Genomic DNA, 18,971 nt, shown 5'->3' with positions numbered 1-18,971 from the left:
TATTGAAAATGTTTCTAATACAATACAGGATGAGATGTGATTGTGAAATTGATTGTGAGGAGCGTTTTATGAGGAGCATATCCCAATTCCAATTGAGCAAGCTGTAGAATGAATTTTATTAATAATGTAGGGAGTTATCCTTCGTTCCCTGTTAGGATTACAATTAGGATTGAATTAGGAGTCTCTACTGTGATTGAATTAGGAATCTCTGTTTATCTTTTTTGTATCTTCTTATCCTTGTAAATGCAGGAGATTCAACTGTATATATATCGGCATTCTCAATGAATAATAACAAGAAAAAACAAACCAGAAAGCTCTGGTTTTACATGGTATCAGAGCCAGGTATTCTTAGGCAATTCGTCGTAGGCCTTCAAGAGCTTGGGACTCGTCGGGCTTGTACTTGCATGGTGACCTTCTTGCATCGGCTTTGTCGTCCTATTAATCTCTCAAACCAACCAATATAATACCGCCAACAGCGACCCAGACCTTCTTGTGCATCTTTCCTCGTATGTGACAGAGTCGCTTGGTGTCGTCGATGCACATGACCTCGCAACGGCCTGTTCTGGGGCATCCAAAGAACCTGAGCGTACTCCTGGCCATCGACGGGGCCAATGCAATCTTGATATTCGTCGTCCGGGAAGTAGGAATCCTTGTTGTCCACTAGCTGTAGACCAGCATCGTTGGAAGCAGCCGGCCTTCCATCTTTACGGTTATAGAGATAGCTTCTTGGCTGTAAACCAAGCTTCTTGGCGAGCTCGATCTTTCATCCTCTATGGCTCCAGCTTGTTCTCCGTCGGCTTTCGACTCGTAAAACACTGAGGGGACGGGGACTGGATCAAATTCAAAGGTAAGATCATCGGAGAAGAAATCGGGCATCGAAAGTAGGAAGAGGCACAAAACCAAATTCAGAGGAAGCATAAGGGTTCGATGGGTCAGTTTTAGTGAAGGGAACCGCACGGAGTAGGGTTCTTCGGTCTTCCTCTGCAAAAGGGTCTTGACGTATGTGGCAATCATCTCGTCTTCGGAGGGTTTAGGGTCGTTAGGGAATTCCATGACGATGAGCCAATGCTCATATTCACAGCCGTCAAGGAGGATTGTCTCTTTAGGGGATTTGTTGCTCCAGTTCAGAGAAGGGTCGTTCAAGGGCGAATACCCCGACCCAGATGTTTTTGACCTAGTCAAAATTGTTCTTGGCTCGGGAGAGAGTAGTTGTTGCTCCTTGTCAAGCACTGCTAGTGGGAACCGAGAACGAACAGAAGACAACGATGATGAGGATTTAAGAGTTCGAGAGAGAAGAGATAATTGGTGACCGACTATTCATTTCAGGCATCCTTGTCGCATCACAGCCACGAGGGAGGATGCCTAATGAAGAATAAGCCCTGGTTCTAGCTTCTATTTATCATCGCGACCTGTATTGGCTGTCCATTACCTCAACATCAAGTTTCCGGCGAGTAAGAGTAGAGAACTAGGGGGTTCATTCTCGATCAGAATGTCATGATCCTTAACATATTTCCGGCGAGTCAAAGTTCTACGGCAGGTTTTAGGGAGATCCGAAGATTGGTTCTCTGTCTTTTGTGGAGATTCTGCCGACGATTGTGGATTTTCAGACACAGTAGTCGGTATGGCTGAAAACAAAGAAAAAGAACTAGGTGAACAGAAACAAGGAGCAGGGACAGGAGGAAAAGGTCGTGGCGGCCAAGTCAAGGCCAATACAGCCAAAGCCTTTGCGCAAGGCAATGCGTCTCAAGGAGAATCAATTGATGCAGCCAAGACTGTGTTAAATGGACTAAGCAGTGAGTAGTGGAACAAATTACTCAACCTTCTGAACACACAGAAAGAGGGGAGTCAACAACTAAGTGGTAAGCAAAAACTGTCATAATGGATAATAGACACAGGGGCCTCTCATCATATGACAGGAAGCCTCGAGTCAATGAGAGACATCAAGACTGTCATTCCGTGCTCTGTTGGGCTACCAGACGGGAAAGCGACAATAGCTGAGGAAGAAAGCACAGTTGCACTAGACGATCATCTGAAACTGACTAGTGTTTTATATGTGCCTAGTTTGAACTGCAATTTACTTCCTGTATCTCAATTGATTGAGGAATCAAATTGCATTGTCCAGTTCACTAATAAATTTTGTGTGATACAGGACCGCACTACGTGGATGTTGATTGGAGCGGGTGAACAGCTAGAGGGACTCTATTATTTCCGAAGCATTACATCAACAAGAGCAATGAAGCCTACAGAGAGCAGAACGTGGGATATTTGGCATCAAAGGTTAGGGCATCCTTCTTATAGAATTGTTAAGTTGTTGCCTTTTATTAGCACTAAGAATAATAATGATGACAGTATTAAGGGTTGTGATGCATGCTTCCGAGCTAAACAATGTCGAGGAATTTGTTTCTAGTAATAGTAAAGCATTTGATATTTTTGAATTAATTCATTGTGATTTATGGGGCCTGTAAAGAACTGCAGCCTCTTGTGGTGCTCATTATTTCTTGACCATAGTATACGATATTTTCTAGAGACGTTTGGATCTATCTTCTGGTTGCGGTGTTGGTACCATCCACTTGCTTACCTGGACTAGCAAATGGCGAGATGGAGACTACCCAGTGAGGTGAACTCGCCAAAGAAGGAGTCCATGTAGAAGAAGGAACCCACGTAGACCCAAATGCAAATGCCGGTGAACCCATGCATTCTTGTGATGCCGCCACAGAGAATGCAACCGAAGACAGTTCTTATGTCAAGGGGGGTGATGTTGAGCAACAACAACACTCTGAATTTCATTTGGGGCGTGGGCATCAACAGAAACAGCAGTTCACAAGGTTGAGAGATTATGTGCTTCACACTACACAACGCTTGAATCCCTCTCCGCGTCCCTTTGCAGGCTCACTCGGCCAATCACATCCTACAGGTAGTCCTTATCCCATAGATAACTATGTGAATTGTAACAGTTTTTCTTGTCGACATCGTGTTTTCTTGGCAGCTATTACTGTAGGATTGAAACTACTTCTTTTGCTGAGGCTGTAAAGGATGAAAAATGGAGGGATGCAATGCAGAAAGAAATACAGGCACTTGAGAATAATCAAACATGGACTGTAGAGCCTTTGCCATCCGGAAAACGAGCCATAGGATGCAAATGGGTGTATCGAATCAAGTACAACGCTGATGGGACAATGGAAAGATACAAAGTTCGTCTCGTGATTTTTGGGAACAAGCAAGTTGAGGGAATTGATTATAATGAAACTTTTGCCTCAGTTGCAAAAATGGTTATTGTATGTACCTTTCTTGCAATGGCAGCAGCTAGAAATTGGGAGCTTCATCAAATGGACGTACATAACGCATTCTTGCACGGTGACCTTCATGAGGAAGTCTACATGCAAATGCCTCCTGATTTTCAGTCAAATAAACTAGGTATGGTGTGTCGGTTGCGAAAATCTCTGTATGGCTTGAAACAAGCACCGAGATGTTGGTTTGCTAAATTAACCACAGCCTTGAAGACATATGGGTTTCAACAATCAGGTTCAGATTACTCCCTATTCACCTTTTGTCGAGACAGGGTGCATTTGCTTGTTCTCGTGTATGTGGACGACATTATCGTGTCAGGTAATGATCGTATGGCAATTCAAGTCTTCAAGAAATATTTGAGTGACTGCTTCCATATAAAAGACTTGGGACCATTGAAATATTTTTGGGCATTGAAGTAGCCCGAAACTCAATAGGAATTTTTCTGTCTCAACGAAAGTATGCTCTGGATATTATCTCTGAAATTGGATTACTTGGTGCAAAACCTGCTCCTTTTCCTATGGAGCGGAATCACAATCTCGCCTTGACAGATGGGCCTCTCTTATCTAATCCTAAGCGATACAGGCGCTTGTTGGGCAAGCTTATTTATCTCTCAACAACGCATCCAGAGTTGTCTTATTGTGTGCATGTTCTGTCTCAATTCATGCAGCAACCGCAAGAAAGACATTGGGAGGCTGCATTGCGAGTGGTGTGCTACTTGAAAGGAAATCCTGGTCAAGGAATTCTCTTGCGTTCAGATTGTGACTTGCAGTTATATGCATGGTGTGATTCAGACTGGACGAGTTGTCCTTTGTCCCGACGTTCTCTGTCCGGGTGGTTTATTATGCTTGAAAAATCGCCAATTTCCTAGAAAACTAAGAAACAACACACTGTGGCTCGTTCTTCGGTGGAAGCAGAGTATCGGTCTATGGCCAAGGCCACATGTGAATTAAAATGGCTGAAGGGATTGTTATTGGCTCTTGGAGTTACACATTCAAACCCAATGCGATTATATTGTGATAATCAGGCAGCCTTGCATATTGCAGCAAACCCAGTGTTTCATGAGCGTACGAAACATATTGAAGTTGATTGTCATTTTATACAGGATGATATTCAAAATGGTTGCATACGTCCTGCTTATGTGTCGACTACCATTCATCTGGATGACATTTTTACAAAGGCACTGGGTCGCAGAGAATCTGAGTACTTTCTCCGCAAGTTGGGCATTCACAATCTACATGCTCCAACTTGAGGGAAGTGTTAGGATTACAATTAGGATTGAATTAGGAGTCTCTGTTTATCTTCTTTGTTCTTATCCTTGTAAACGTAGGATAATGGACTGTATATATCGGCATTCTCAATGAATAACAACAAGAAAAAACAAACCAGAAAGCTATCGTTTTACATTCCTAGCTCGATGAACAACTAGTGTATTCAGTTAATTCTTACTCAAGTCTAAACCACGAGTGACACTCGTGGGTGGGCTATGGGCTATGACACTCTTATTTTCTTATATAGTTAAGCAACAATTTGGGTTCTCCTTCCCAACGAAACACGTTCCAACAATTTCAACATGATCTATTACACCAAACATATGCATATGTTACTATGAGATGATCAGATTGGGATTCATCATATGTGAGATGTGCATTGTCAAATGATGATGTAAAATTTGCATTGACTTCCCACAGAGTATGCCCTACAGTGCTCCAGATGTTCTCAATGTACCGTTCAGATGTGCTGGGGGTATGCATGGGGTGCGCACTGTGCGGAGTCAATCCAAGTTTCATTCAACCGAATCTCTACTTCGTTCCCACCTTTTTATTCTTTTTCTTTTTTTATATAAAAAAAATTAATAATTAGGCCTCGTGTGTAAATTATCCCGAGAGGATGATGAGACCTCTGACTTTGATCCTGCGACTGCGAGGCTTCGACATTTTTAGGTTCGGTTGTCCCTCTAGGCTCTAGAAACTCATCGACCTCCTGATCCTGGTTGTAACGAATTTTCTACACGTGTTATTTCCAGCAGAAAGCAGCACAACAGTAAAGACCACCGTGAAACGTAAGGGAAAATATCTAGAATTAGCGGTCCTGACGGATTTGGTTGCCACGTATACAAATAAAAGTATCATTTTCCTTCATTTGCCACAAGTGTCATTCACTTAGTGGATTACCAAATTAAATCCAAAGTTGGGGTTTATTACCTGAAACATTATGCCACCTAACACATACATTCATGGGCCCCATTAATTGGCGAACACCCCATAAACCATAGTGTGAGAAATTCCGCCGTGCGCCTTGCGGAAAGCGTAGCCGTCGTCCGTTGGCGTTGCAAGGCCCGCAAGACCGATCTTCCTTGCTGTTTTGACAATTGGCAATATGGAATAATCCAGTTGGTAGGTTCCTTCTGGAACATTGCTAACGATGGAGTGCTACGCAAGCAATTCATATGTAATTTTGGGTTGCCATGACACACTTGCTTTCAAGCTTCAAACATTGATTATCACTAATGACTAATATGAAACGACTAGAAGAAAGGATGAAAGAGAGTCGGGGCGAGAGCGCAAATCCATATAGTTTATATTATTTGGTATGTATTTACATTCTATATATCTGTGTTTATATTCCTTTCAAACTGAGTCTTATGAAATAAAAATTGATCAGAATTGAAATCAAAATGAGATCGAATGATCTATTTCGGATTTACCATTATCTTAAATGGGAAAATACCATTCCAATAAGAATGGAATAGGATTTTCATTCCGTCCAACCAAATAGTAGGGGTATTCATCAAAAATTGGAAAATCAAACTGAAAAATCTGGTTAATCGAACCAGAGTTGGATGTTTTGGAAAAACTGAAGGTATTGCCTTGGTTTTGATTAATCAATATAAAATACCAACAGTTAATCAAATTGACCAGTATATGTGCGTACATATTATATATTTATAATATATAACATACTATATTTCATATATTTATGTTTATATTAATATTTATATTTATTAACAATATGTATTATAAATTCAGAAAAAAACAACAAAAAAAAAACAAAGTATCAAACTGGTCAAAAACAAAACAAATTAACCAATTGGTTTCATTTCGGTTTTGATGTTCAATTTTTCAAAAACCAAAAGACCAATTCAATTAAAAAAAAAGGCCCATAACCAAACCGTAAGATTTAGAAAAAGGGCCCATGACCTAATTGGTTCCCGGATGGCGGTATTTTTCAGGTAACGTTTTCATAACAGTACCGTATGATGTTGAATACTTCTTCACCGGATGGCGGTAGCTCAGTAAGCCACCCACCGCGCTCCATGATTCTTTATCTCATTTATTATCATGTGATCATCTTTTATCTTAAATCCCATGCAATTTGGGTTGATCGAAAACTAAAGGGCTGCGCTCTCCCTTTGATGGAGAACCATTACCTTAGAGTTTAGAAATTAGAATTGGGTGGGCTTATGTTACCGATGCCGCTGGACCAGATGTCGCATGCAGAATTTATTTGACCACCAGTTGCCGGGTCAAATGATCTGATTGCTGTCTGATCCGAACCCTTGTCAAATGGTTTTTTGGTCCAAAAGCAAACCCAGAATCATAACCTGTTTCCGGATCAAACTGTCCGATCGAAAAGGAGGCGGAAGCCGGCAGGAGAGACGATCCAGGGTTGATATAAATTTTGTTAAGAATAGTTGGTTGGTTGCTCACCTACCCCAAAGTCTTAGAACTCTTTAAACTAAGACTTTGGAGGGGGAGTATAGTCTACTTATCCCTTAAACTAAATTAACAACCGATACATAATTGAAGGTAGGTGGGGCGCAAACATACGTCAAAGTCCGTGATTTCACTGAGGACCTATTAGCCCCAATGTCTATTCAATGGGAATTCAATCAAGCATCAAGCCTGATGTTCTCAATACAAGGTCGAGATGTGTTATGGGACATTTATGAGACGCCTATGTGAACTCGAATCTTTCAACCATTCTTTTTAAGTTGAAATCTATACCATGAATGGATGATACTGTGAATTATCTTGTCCCTGCCACTCTACATCAGCTCTATTTTATACAAGTGTATGTTTAGATTCGACGGAGCCGTTTTGAGTTCTTAAAGTATTGCCACGTGTAACAATATTTCCAATCGTTTAGAATTCAGATGGCTTTAATTTTCTAGTGGCTTGTGGAGAGTGAGACGAAGATGATGATGATGATGATGATGCGGATAAAGTCACAATCACATTCAACCTTCTATTTGTCTCTAATATTTTTTAAAGAATCCCTATGATTTAATAAAACTCTATCCTTATTTTTTATATATTATTTTAAATAATTTTTTATGTTTTCTAACAATTGCCTAAAATCTTTTTTACGATTAATTTTTCCTCACATATAATACCACGTGATTGATATATGATTATATGCAATCTTAAAGTTCCTAGCCGAAAGATGACCTGGATCTTAGTCGTATGGCGAACTGGATCAAGTTGTAAGACAGAGGATCAATGAACCCGGGGTGGCTAACCCAGATAGGTCACTCCGATGCTTAAGTCAGTAATGTATTATGGTTGCGAATTGAAAGTTTGAGTGCTAGAATGCTAGTGAGAAAATAATCGTGCGTACCTGAGTCTTGGGGGTTGATGCCCTTATATAATTGGAATGCCATGGGTCTCACGAAACGCTCCCAGAATCTCTGGCTTGTGACGTAGGGATCCGTTATGCTTTGGAATGTGAGTAACGTACCAATTAATAAGGCTCACAATTTCCTTCTAGTTCGGGTGGTATGAGGATAAAGCCTACAGTTACGTGGCGTGATTTCAAGAAATTCATAGATGATTGGCGAACTTCTAGGTTCAGTTATGTAGCACCTCAGTGCACATGGGTACCGAGGTGCCCCAATTCAAAAGTGCTTTGATTCCGAAGTCACCAAGCTCCTGAGGTCCTACGATCTGCCATCGTGGCACTACACGTTGACCTGTCGTCTGGCTGGCAGGCCACACTCACATGTCCCTTACTCATTAAGTCAGGCCAAATCACCCCTCATCAATATATTTTTCAAAAATTCTTAAAATACTCAAATTGTCTAACTCCACTCCATCCCCATCTCTATTTGCCTCACCGTCATCATTCCAATCACACACACCCCGTAGTATAGAATGAACTAAGTAGTAAGTACGATTAGAAACCTAGCTGATGGCTAGCTTGTCGACATCACTTTAGTGATTGCTCGAAGTCACTTGCTATATACCACCTCTGTTTCAATTTAAGAAGGAAATTCAGCGAAGCAGAAGAGAAGGGAGGGAGAGGAACCACCCTCCCCTTACTTCTTTAGCAGGCAATTAAGATTCTTTTCTCGCATCATTTTATGCTCCATTTCACATCTAAAGTCGCACGTCCTGTCTTCATCTTTGTTTTGAGGACAGTTGCACTAGTAGTCTTTTCATGGCCAAAAGCTCCTTCAACTTGGAACATCCACCAGAGAGTAGACCTATTCATGGGCTGGACCAGGTCGGGCTCGGGCAGGGCTTTTACTCTTCATAAACATGATTTTGTTAGGCCCGAGCCTGTCCCTAATAAAAAACCTGAAGCCCGACCTAATAGAAGAAATAACTCATCGCTGATGATTGTGTTCGGCGGTGCTGAGTTCGTGTGTGTGTGTGTGTGTGAGAGAGAGAGAGAGAGAGGACTCACCAGTCGGTGCTTCGTTCGCGGTGAGATGCAATTTTGACAGTGAAAAGAGGAGTCAGTTCGCGTTTGAGGGAGAGAGAGAGGACTCGCCGCCGGTGCTTGTGTTCGCCGTCTCGCCGGTGTCTGAGATTTGAAAGAAAAGAAGTGAGAAGAGGAACGAGAGAGAGAGAGAGAGAGAGAGAGAGAGAAGACTCACCGTTGGTCTGCCGGAGTTGTTGCGTCGGTGAATTTTCGTCAGTTCTGCGGCTGCTTGAGAGTGTGAGGAGGATGTGAAGAGAAGAAAGGTTCAGCTAACAGGAAATGTGGAAAGAGATGAATGAGAAGGGTTAGGATATCAGGGTTTTTGGGTTTAGTCTATAGGTCGGGCCGGGTCGGGCTCGAGTCAAGCTATTTTGGCAAATCTCAAACCCGGCTCGAATTTATTGCAGGCCAGACTTTTTGGCTTGAGGTCAAGCCCGCATTCTCATTTGCATGTTCAAGCCCGTCCGGGGGCCGGGCTGACCCATCCAGCCACCTGACCCATGAATAGGTCTACTGGAGAGGAGGCAGGCGGAAGCTGCTCGTATAAGAAAAAAGCATCATCATAAAATACCAACAATCATGAAGAAGGCTTAAAGGAGTGACAGTCCTAGAGGTGTAAAACGGGACATGTCGGCCATGGCCATGCCGCCCTCCCCTAGGATAATTTGGGGGGTCGGCTTGGCACGGCCCACGGCCCAAGCCCGTGCGGGCCCGTTCCATGCCACGGGATAAGCCGGGTTGTGGAACGAGCCAAAGATATTTATTTAAAAAAATTGAAAAAAAAACTTAAAATATTAATTTTATATGAATTTTGATGTATACATTTGTTTATATATACAATAATTAAATAAATTAGTATAATAAAATTGAAAACAATTGTTTATTCTTTTAATATATTATATACTATATTGTTATATAATATATTATTATTCGGGTCATGGCTGAGCTAGTCTAGAGAGACACATGGCCGCCCAGTCATCGCTTGGTCAGCCTAGCCATGTCAGCATAGCTCGGCCAACTTCGCAACACGCACTCATTCCACGACTTAGGCCAGGCTACGCTATTACTGTAGCCCTCCATCTTATCCCCTCAGCCACGTCAGCTACCCATGGCGCAGATAAGTGTAACTACGAATAAAGAGGAGTAAAGAAGACAACTCCATCGGGGATTAGGACTCTATCCCGAAAACCTTGGCGACTTACCTCATCCCGACAATCCCAAGAGCCCAATCCAACCAAGACATGGGTTCGTGGCAATAAGAAGGTATTCCATGCTCAAGGTAAGGGATTCCAACTTCTGACACCAATACTGCTATTCTGCTCGGACCAACATTCCTATAGCTCAGCCCGACCATCCATCACCTCCTACTGACTTGATCATCGGAGTACTTGCCCAAGAATAACTCCTCAGGCCTCTAACTTCTCCTTTCTTGATCACAGGTCTTGAAGCGTGGCCTCATCCTTGTAGCTCAGCACCGCCCTGTTGGCAAGGACTATCCGGTTGTTCTCCTCAATTCGTGCACCACCTCAGATTGAGCAACATCAGATTGGCGTTGTTTGTGTGAAAAACACAAAAAGCCTTTCCCGAAAATCTTTCATTCCTCACTGCGTAATCAAGAAAGCGATCAAGATGCCTAAGAACCAGTCCGAAAGATTAAAAGACTGATCCCCATCTCGGTTATCTCGGCATCGCAGCCCTCCGCATCAAGAAATTCCACAACCTCTAGCCGCGATTGATCTTGTACAATTTCGAGCAATGCAAGAGAAAGTCAATAAGATCTTTGAGATGATGTAGACACTAGGACCCGCGACACCGCCCAGCCGAGTCATCCCCCTGCACGCCCCGACGCGTACGAAGGACAATCCTCATCCCAAGGACCCCAAAACGTGTCGGCCGGGAAAGAGGGGAGTGTGGTCCGAGCATGAGAACCAAGACACATCAAGGAGGTCCACCTCCACGAACCGCTCCTGCAAGCCCGACAACCGCACATGCGCACCACTGCACACACACCGCGTAAGTCATGCTACACTGCCACGCTACACAACCGCACTACAGCATCGCACTACATAGCCGCGCTACACCACCGTGCTACACCATAGCTCAACGCACCTCACCAACTCAGTTGATCTTTGAACGGCTTGCGCCCATGACGCATAGCTCGGCAACGTATTGCCAACCAACTTGACTCAACTGCCCACGACCCAAGCCTAAGGTGGAGAAGAACGCCCCCACCCATTAAGGCCTAAGGACGGTCATTAAACTCCACTCACCCACTAACTAACAGTCGGTCAGAGCTAGCCGAGAAACAGCCAGCCCTTGAAGGGCCCCAAGAGCTTCCGAGACCAGAAATCGAGCATCACAAAGATGAGAGCTCAAATATACTCCGGCCTCACTAGCTGGAGGTTGAAGATCTCGGTCAAACCCAGACCTCTGCCAAGGTAAGGCCGAGGAACCAAAAAAAATGATGTATGTATGCACACAAGTTCAAAACAAAAAAGTTTCATTAAGTCATCAGTACAGTAGATTAAAGCTCGATAACTGAGCTATTACAAGAACAGGAAAAAACAAAGAACCCTGCAGCCATTCAATCCTCGCGGGGGGATCAGTGGGTTCATCACCATCCTCGTCCCCATCGACCTCCCCATCAACGAGATTGTCCGAAGCAGGTGGAGCGTCTAAGTCATACGCCTCCAAGTCTACGCAATCTCGCTCAGCTCTGGGCAGTGACGTAGAGCCCTCCTGCGAAAGACATTGAATCCAGCTTCAAAGGAAGCTGAGGCATACTGGTCCATCTCTTGTTGGAGCTCCACCGAGGCCTTATGCCGATCTACTGCCACCTCGGCGACCTCTTGCCTTAGCCACTCCTTCCTCGGCCTCCCACCGGCATCAGAAAGCCCTTCCTCGACACCCGGCCGAGCTAAGCCCCTAACTCCGAAGCTCGACCTCCCACCAGCATCAAAAATCCCTTCCTCGGCCCCGGTCGAGCTAAGCCCCCAACTTCAGAAGTCGACACACCACGGCCGAGCATTATAGTGGCCTGAACACCGAAGCTCGGCCTCCACCAGGAATCAGAAATCCCTTCCTTGACACTCAGTCGAGCATCACAGTGGCCTCAACATCGAAGCTCGGCCTCCCATCGGCATCAGAAAGGCCGAGCCAAGCCCCCGAGTTCGAAGCTCTACACACCATGGCCGAACATCATAGTGGCCTCAACACCGAAGCTCGGCCTCCACCAGGAATTAGAAAGCCTTTTCTTGACACTCGACCGAACTAAGCGACCATGTAGCATTTCAGTCGAGGAACGAAGTGCCCTTCCTCAACTCCACCAGGAAGACGGACCTCGAAGCTCATCTCGACACCTCAGTGCCCTTCTAAGCTACACAACCGCGCAACACTTCGACCGAGCACTCCTCTTCCTCGGCTCCAAAACTGGGGGAGTGGTGTTCGGATTCCAAAGTTAGAATTCTTGGATTTCTGCAACCGACGATTGAAGGACTCCCCAGCTATAGCCCACATTGCGTGGACCTCACATTCTGGCAAACACCGAGGAAACGTCAAGTGGACCAGATGCTCAACTAGACTTCGACTTGGAGTTCCTCAGCCGAGGAACAAGGCGTCTTGCCGCGCTACACCTCGGCTGAACACCTCATGCCTCGACTTCAGAACTGGTGGTGTTCGAGTCATGGTTGAACTGGTCCAGAGAGACACATGGCCGCCCAGTTATCACCCAGTCAACCCAGCCACGTCGGCATAGCTTGGCCAACTCCGCAGCACACACTCATTCCGCAACCTAGGCTAGGCTATGCTATTACTGTGGCCCTCCATCTTATCCCCTTATCCACATTAGCTACCCATGGCGCAGATAAGCTTAACTACGAATAAAGAGGAGTAAGGAAGACAACTCTACAGGGGATTAGGACTCTATCCCGAATACCTCGGCGGCTTACCTCATCCCGACAACCCCGAGAGCCCAATCCAACCAAGACACGGGTCCGCGGCTATAAGAAGGTATTCCATGCACAAGGTAAGGGATTCTAACTCCTGACACCTATGCTACTATTTTACTCGGACCAGCATCCCTATAGCTCGGCCCGACCATCCATCACCTCCTATTGACTTGGTGGCGATGGTGGTGGTTGGTTGGCCTCAAGAACATGATATATGTGTTTGGCAACGGATTTAAAGTTAATGGTGTAAATCAGGCCGTACCACCTATAGCCTAGCACGATTTTGAGATAGCCCGGCACAATTGTATGGGCTGATGGGCCATGCAGAGCTTGGGGTTTAAAGTCAGTAGGCCAGGCCAGCATGGCCCGCAAGTTGGCACGGCCCAGCCTGGCCCCTATATATTTTTATATATTTGTATAATATATATATTATATTATATTTATATATTTTTATATATTTATACATATAATATATTATATATTATATATTATATAAATTATAATTATATAATACTATATAATATATAATATTAATAAAATATTTTTTCAGTTTTATTATATATTCTATTTAATTATTGTATATATAAGTAATTGTATACATCGAATTCATATAACATTAAAATTTTATGTTTTTTTCAATTTTTTAATAAATAACTTTGGCTGGTGTGGTCCAAAGCTCGGCCCATGGACTAGCCCGGCCTGGCCCTACCCGAGCAGTGGACCATGCTGGGCCGACCTCCCAAAATATCAAAGGGGAGGGAGACGCAGCCCAGCCCACACTTTGCACGGGCCATGCCATGCTGACCCAGTACAGCCCGTTTTACACCTCTACCCAAAGGAAGAATTTACAAGACGGGATTGATAGGCGAGTGCAGAGTAAATTACAACTGAATTTTATTTTAAAAATATGAAAAAAAGACCGGAGTGGGTCCTTCATCCTTGCCCATTATTGAGAAAGACCGCGATATTGATTGAATGAACTAGGAATAGACTCATAGACGAACCTATTATTAATTTAATTAATTGATTGATTAATAAAGAATTAATGGTTGTTCGCAAGTAACCAAGCAACCATGGCACTGATTAAGTGATAATCCGGATGGCGGATGTTTAGTTGGTATATAACTATCAATAATGAACATCATCATCTACGGTTCCTTCCAGGTTGAATATCCTGAACTTTTTCTCGTATACTTGCGAATGCGATAAGCACATGCTGATTCGAAGTGCAGGAACAAATATAAGGAAAAAAAATACATGAAGTCACGGCTTACATAATTACTGGTTTTGATTGAGCCCAGAATGAATAAAAATGAGAAAGAAGAAGAGCCAAATAAAGAAATTCCAATCACGGTTGTCCTCAACTCATTTAAAATGCTAGAAACATCCCTCCGTCCCCACATCCCTCCAACAGATTACTCAAACCTTCAAAAACAAAAGTGATACGGATGACAAGTGACAATGATAATTCTCAGGGATGCTCCAAGAAGATAATAGTTCGTACGTATGCGGCAACGGATTACGGATCAGTAAGTTCCCTCACCGACTCCAACCGAACCGAGATTCATCCTCGATTTTCTTGGTTTCATTATCCATCCGAAAAATTAATTAAAAAAAAAAAACTTCAAAAACTCTCAAACCAAATTAAGAAGCGATGGATCATATCTGCTTAATTTAGATTTTCCTTCTTTTTGAATCGGTCCCAGATCTTCGGTAGCTAGACCAACCACAGATGAGAGACCTTACCTTACCTTACCAACTGAGTTGCTGGGTATCCGATTCTCTTACTACTGCAGAGGTGGCTTAAAATTGATCCACATGATTATCTACCTAATCACGAGATTCCAGCTGTACGAAAGTATGAAATTAATCCATCCACAACTCTGAGGCCACTGAGAGGTCTCTATCCAATGGATGGTGTATTGGTGTTGATGGGATGGTTCTATCCACCCTGCGACCTGCGTCGTCACACCAACTACTCCAAGCTAGCTAGCAACTAATGTCGTGGACAGCCATAGGAAACTGAAAGGGTCCTTTCCACACAAACGAATCCAAAAGTACGGGACTTAATTGGAGTAGTAATTAATCTGTAATCCCCATTCCTTCATTTGATATACCTAAATTCACAAGTCCTATACTTTCTTCATCTTCTCAAAATGGGGCTTTTAATCCTCAAAATCGGACCAAATAATCCAAAGGTTTTTTTTTCTCTCTCTCTAATGCCAATGTTAATCATGGTTGAGAAAATAGTAAACATGACAATTAGTTGGACAGAGGACTTACCATTATTCAATCTAAATGAATTAATAAAAGGGCAAATTAAAGTTTATATAATATTTTCAAGGACATTCATAGATGACAGTACAACAATGTAACTAAAATGTAATAATGATAAGGTGGTATTCTGGTAACATATTACTACAAATGTTCTATTTTTTTTTTTTCATTTGCAAATAGTCTTATACTGCATACATACTACATATATATATATATATATATATATATATATATATATATATATATATATATATATATATATTACTATAAAAAGTATGATTAAGGTCTAAGATTTTTGAAATTTTTTTGAACTAAAATACCCTTTTTTGAAATAGGGTCCCTATCTATTATGAGGGCAGAAAATATAATTTGAATACAATTATTCATTGCATTCAATTCCCTCTCATTAAATTCCATTAAGATATTAACTCTCATTTACCCTTATTTAATTATACATTTAAGGCATTTTTGTTTTTTTAATTACTAAATTCTACTAATTAAATCCATACATAAATAATTCTAACAACATAAAAACTTGTACTTTTGAAACTGACTTGGAAAAACAGTATTTTTATGTAGTGGTAAGAAATTAAACAATTTTGGGTCAAACAAACCAACCCATGTTGCATTGCTGCCACATTTAAATAATAAAAAATTAAAACTAAATAAAATGCAAAAAATATAAAAATTAAAGAAAATTTTGGGAACATCTTTAATATCATATGTTCATCATATTAGACAAGAATAAGTATGACAAATAAAAAATACTTTTATTAATGATGGAAATAGAATATAAATTTTAAAACCAACTGAAATAAAATTATTTTCCGATTCTCTCATTAAGTCTCATATCTAAGTATATTCTCTCGTTAAATATTATATTTAAAATATATTTTTCTCATCATTAAATTCTATTAATTATATCCATAATATTAATTTTAGGATAAATCACTTAAAATATCCCTAATGTTTAACGTAATGACACGCGGTATATTTATTGTTGAACTATTGTCTTGCGGTATCCTTAATTTTCTAACAATTGTCATTGTCATTAAGTGCTAATGGAACGAAACTAAATGTCAAATTTACCTTCTTCCTCTTCCATGGAGCAAGGTCTCGGCTGAAATTGGGACTAGGTTTTATCGAACAAAAATGGTCTTTCTTCTTACTTTCTCTATTTCTCAGTTTCTCTCGCTCTGACTTTCGACGATTTACAGCGAACTACAGTGACCCACGACAACTAGTGGCGGCGGTTTTGCAGCGGTGATCCTCGGCTTCTCTGGTTTTCTCTCATTCTCTCTGTTTTTCACGAAAACCATTTTCATTCTTCTTTCTCTATTTCTCAATTTCTCTTGCTCATACCTCCGACAATTTACTGAGAATTACGGTGACCCTTGGCGATCCATAAAGAAAAACCCCTTTCTTTACATCATCTCTAATCTGAATCTCGTCGACAAATACAGAACTTGCCTTCAACAACTGCGACGAATTTGGTCCCGACGTCAGATGACAATTCCTGTAATACCCACACTGCAAATTCAACGAAATTGCAAAAAACATGAGCACGTCTTATTTCAAAAACGATTAATCAAGGAATGATGCAGAGAAAAATTATAGGATAATGACCAATCAGCCCATATCAGAAATTTATAGTTTTAAAGTATAGACGGAATACATCTGACCGTGAATTAATGCCAAATTCATGAACGGAATGTAGTTTACAGGGGAGAGAGGGCCAATAGTAGAGGGGCCTGTAATCCGTACTTGTCCGAAAATTATACAGATTACATGACACATAACCATAAAGTTGTTGGAACAATTCATGCCCACTGTACGAATAGCTCGGTGATGGGAAAGCTTGTCTATTCATCGCCACCGAAACCAAAAAATGAATGGAAAGAAAATGCACTTGGATAGAGAGAGCGAGTGACGACGGCCTAAGGAGAGATCGAATCTTTTGCTCACACCTGGCGTTTCTCAGGCGATTTATAAGTACACCTTATCATGCATTGAGAATATTTTTCGTATTTATTAATTATTATTAGAAGGATGTTTCCAATGCACGATAGATATGCATGTAAAGCGACCATTTGTGAGGAACAGATCCCGTCTCGTCTCAGGATGGGAAAACCAGTGGATGAGAGAAGATACTCCACTTCGGTTTCAACCAACTGGTTTTCGAGTTTTGGCAGGTAAGTGAAGAATATTTTTCTGAATGGTGGGTGGTTCGCCGTTCTACTTTGTCGTTATTAGGAAATCGTAATAGGGAAAAACAATGTTTTAAAAATCGACCCGGAACCGGAACCGCTTTGGCCACGGCGACCCGCGACGGCAGTTTTGCAATGGCGACCCTCAGCTTCTCTGCCTCTCTCATTCTCTCTGTTTTTAAATTTTTTCTCCTCTGCCAGTGAATCTTTAATTGCAGCGGGGGTTTTAATCTCCGGCGACCATACCACAATAGATCCACCGGCAGTTTTATTCCCCTTTCTCTTGACTGTGAAACCACCACACCACCATTACCGGCGGCGGTGAAAATGGAAGTGGTGCCATATTCCCCTTTCTCTTCTTTTTCTTTCTCCCCTGTTTCGCCACCGCCGCTGCAACTCGAACCAGCGGCGTTAGCAACTTCCTTTATCCCTCCTTCTTCCTCTTATTTTTCTTTTTCTTTCTCGCCTGTTCCGCCACCACCGCGGCAACTCGAACCAGCGGCTGTAGACAACCGGATCTGAGTACCTACATCAAAACGGCGGATGAGAGATACTCAGATTTGGGTTCCTTCTGCGATTTGGGCTTGCCGAATCCCAAAGATACTCAGATCTGGGTTCCTTCTAGATTTAGTCTCGCTGTTTAGATTTGGGCTTGCCGAACATTATGTGTGCTTTTCTTATAACCTAACATTAATTTGAAAATTTTATTCGCATCAGTAACTAATTCAACTATTTCGGTCATTAATCAATAATACTATAATCAAATAATAAAAAATTAAAATAAAATATGAAATATAAAAAATATTTTATTAACATGAAAATGAAATTAGGAATCTAAAATAAACTTTGAAATTTAATTAAATGACATCGTAGTCAAATAATAAATATTTTAAAATAAAAACAAAAATAAAGAAAAAAACTAGAGAACAATTTGGGCGCATACTTCATGTTATATAGATGAGGACAAATTCAACCCTCCACTAACATCATGACACATAGTATCTCGGAACAAGTAGGTAACACCCATAACCACCTAAGCGACAACTTGCCTTAGCCAAAATGGAGTCCCAGCATACGACCTGGTGATTTGCCTTTGATGCCGACCTGTCGACTTGCCTCTGGTGCCGGCTTGGTGACCTGCCTCTAGTGCCGACCTGGCAACCTGCCTCCAACGCCGACTTGGTGACCTGCCCTTGTTGTTGACCTGGCGACCTGCCTCCATCGCCGATTTGGTGACCTGCCCCTAGCGACCTACGAAACGTGCTTGTTGTCGATTTCTGCATGCATCCCATCACTCCCAGATCTCTCGGAAGTCAGCTCTCATACCGGATATTTTGGGAGAAACCGAATAAGGCACAAAGATTGGCTTACATGCATGACTACCTCCAAGGACTTCGGAGTAGTTAGGCACATCCTCCCGGAGATCCCATACGTGTTGCGTGATGCTCACGCCAAACAATGTCTATATAAAGGCCTTACCTCCAACCCCAAGGAGGGGAGACGCAATTTAGCTCTCACAACTCTCACAGCTCTCTCACATTTAGCTATC

At 42.1% G+C, this 18,971-nt stretch overlaps 1 long non-coding RNA gene across 1 annotated transcript; it reads right to left on the bottom strand.

Moving 5' to 3' along the window:
* Window positions 1–16,243: 16,243 nt before the first annotated feature.
* Window positions 16,244–18,077, bottom strand: LOC148850140 (uncharacterized). Its single transcript, XR_016099007.1, has 2 exons — window positions 16,898–18,077; window positions 16,244–16,745 (listed from the first exon to the last, which is right to left on the bottom strand). It is a non-coding gene; the product is annotated as an uncharacterized LOC148850140 (long non-coding RNA).
* Window positions 18,078–18,971: the final 894 nt, after the last annotated feature.

The sequence above is a fragment of the Nelumbo lutea genome, chromosome 5 (assembly GCF_056320005.1).
Source record: "Nelumbo lutea isolate HS-2025 chromosome 5, American lotus-T2T, whole genome shotgun sequence".
In the NCBI taxonomy this organism is placed as follows: Eukaryota; Viridiplantae; Streptophyta; class Magnoliopsida; order Proteales; family Nelumbonaceae; genus Nelumbo; species Nelumbo lutea.
Note: the sequence above shows the minus strand (reverse complement) of the source record. Positions and strands in the feature narration are given on the sequence as shown.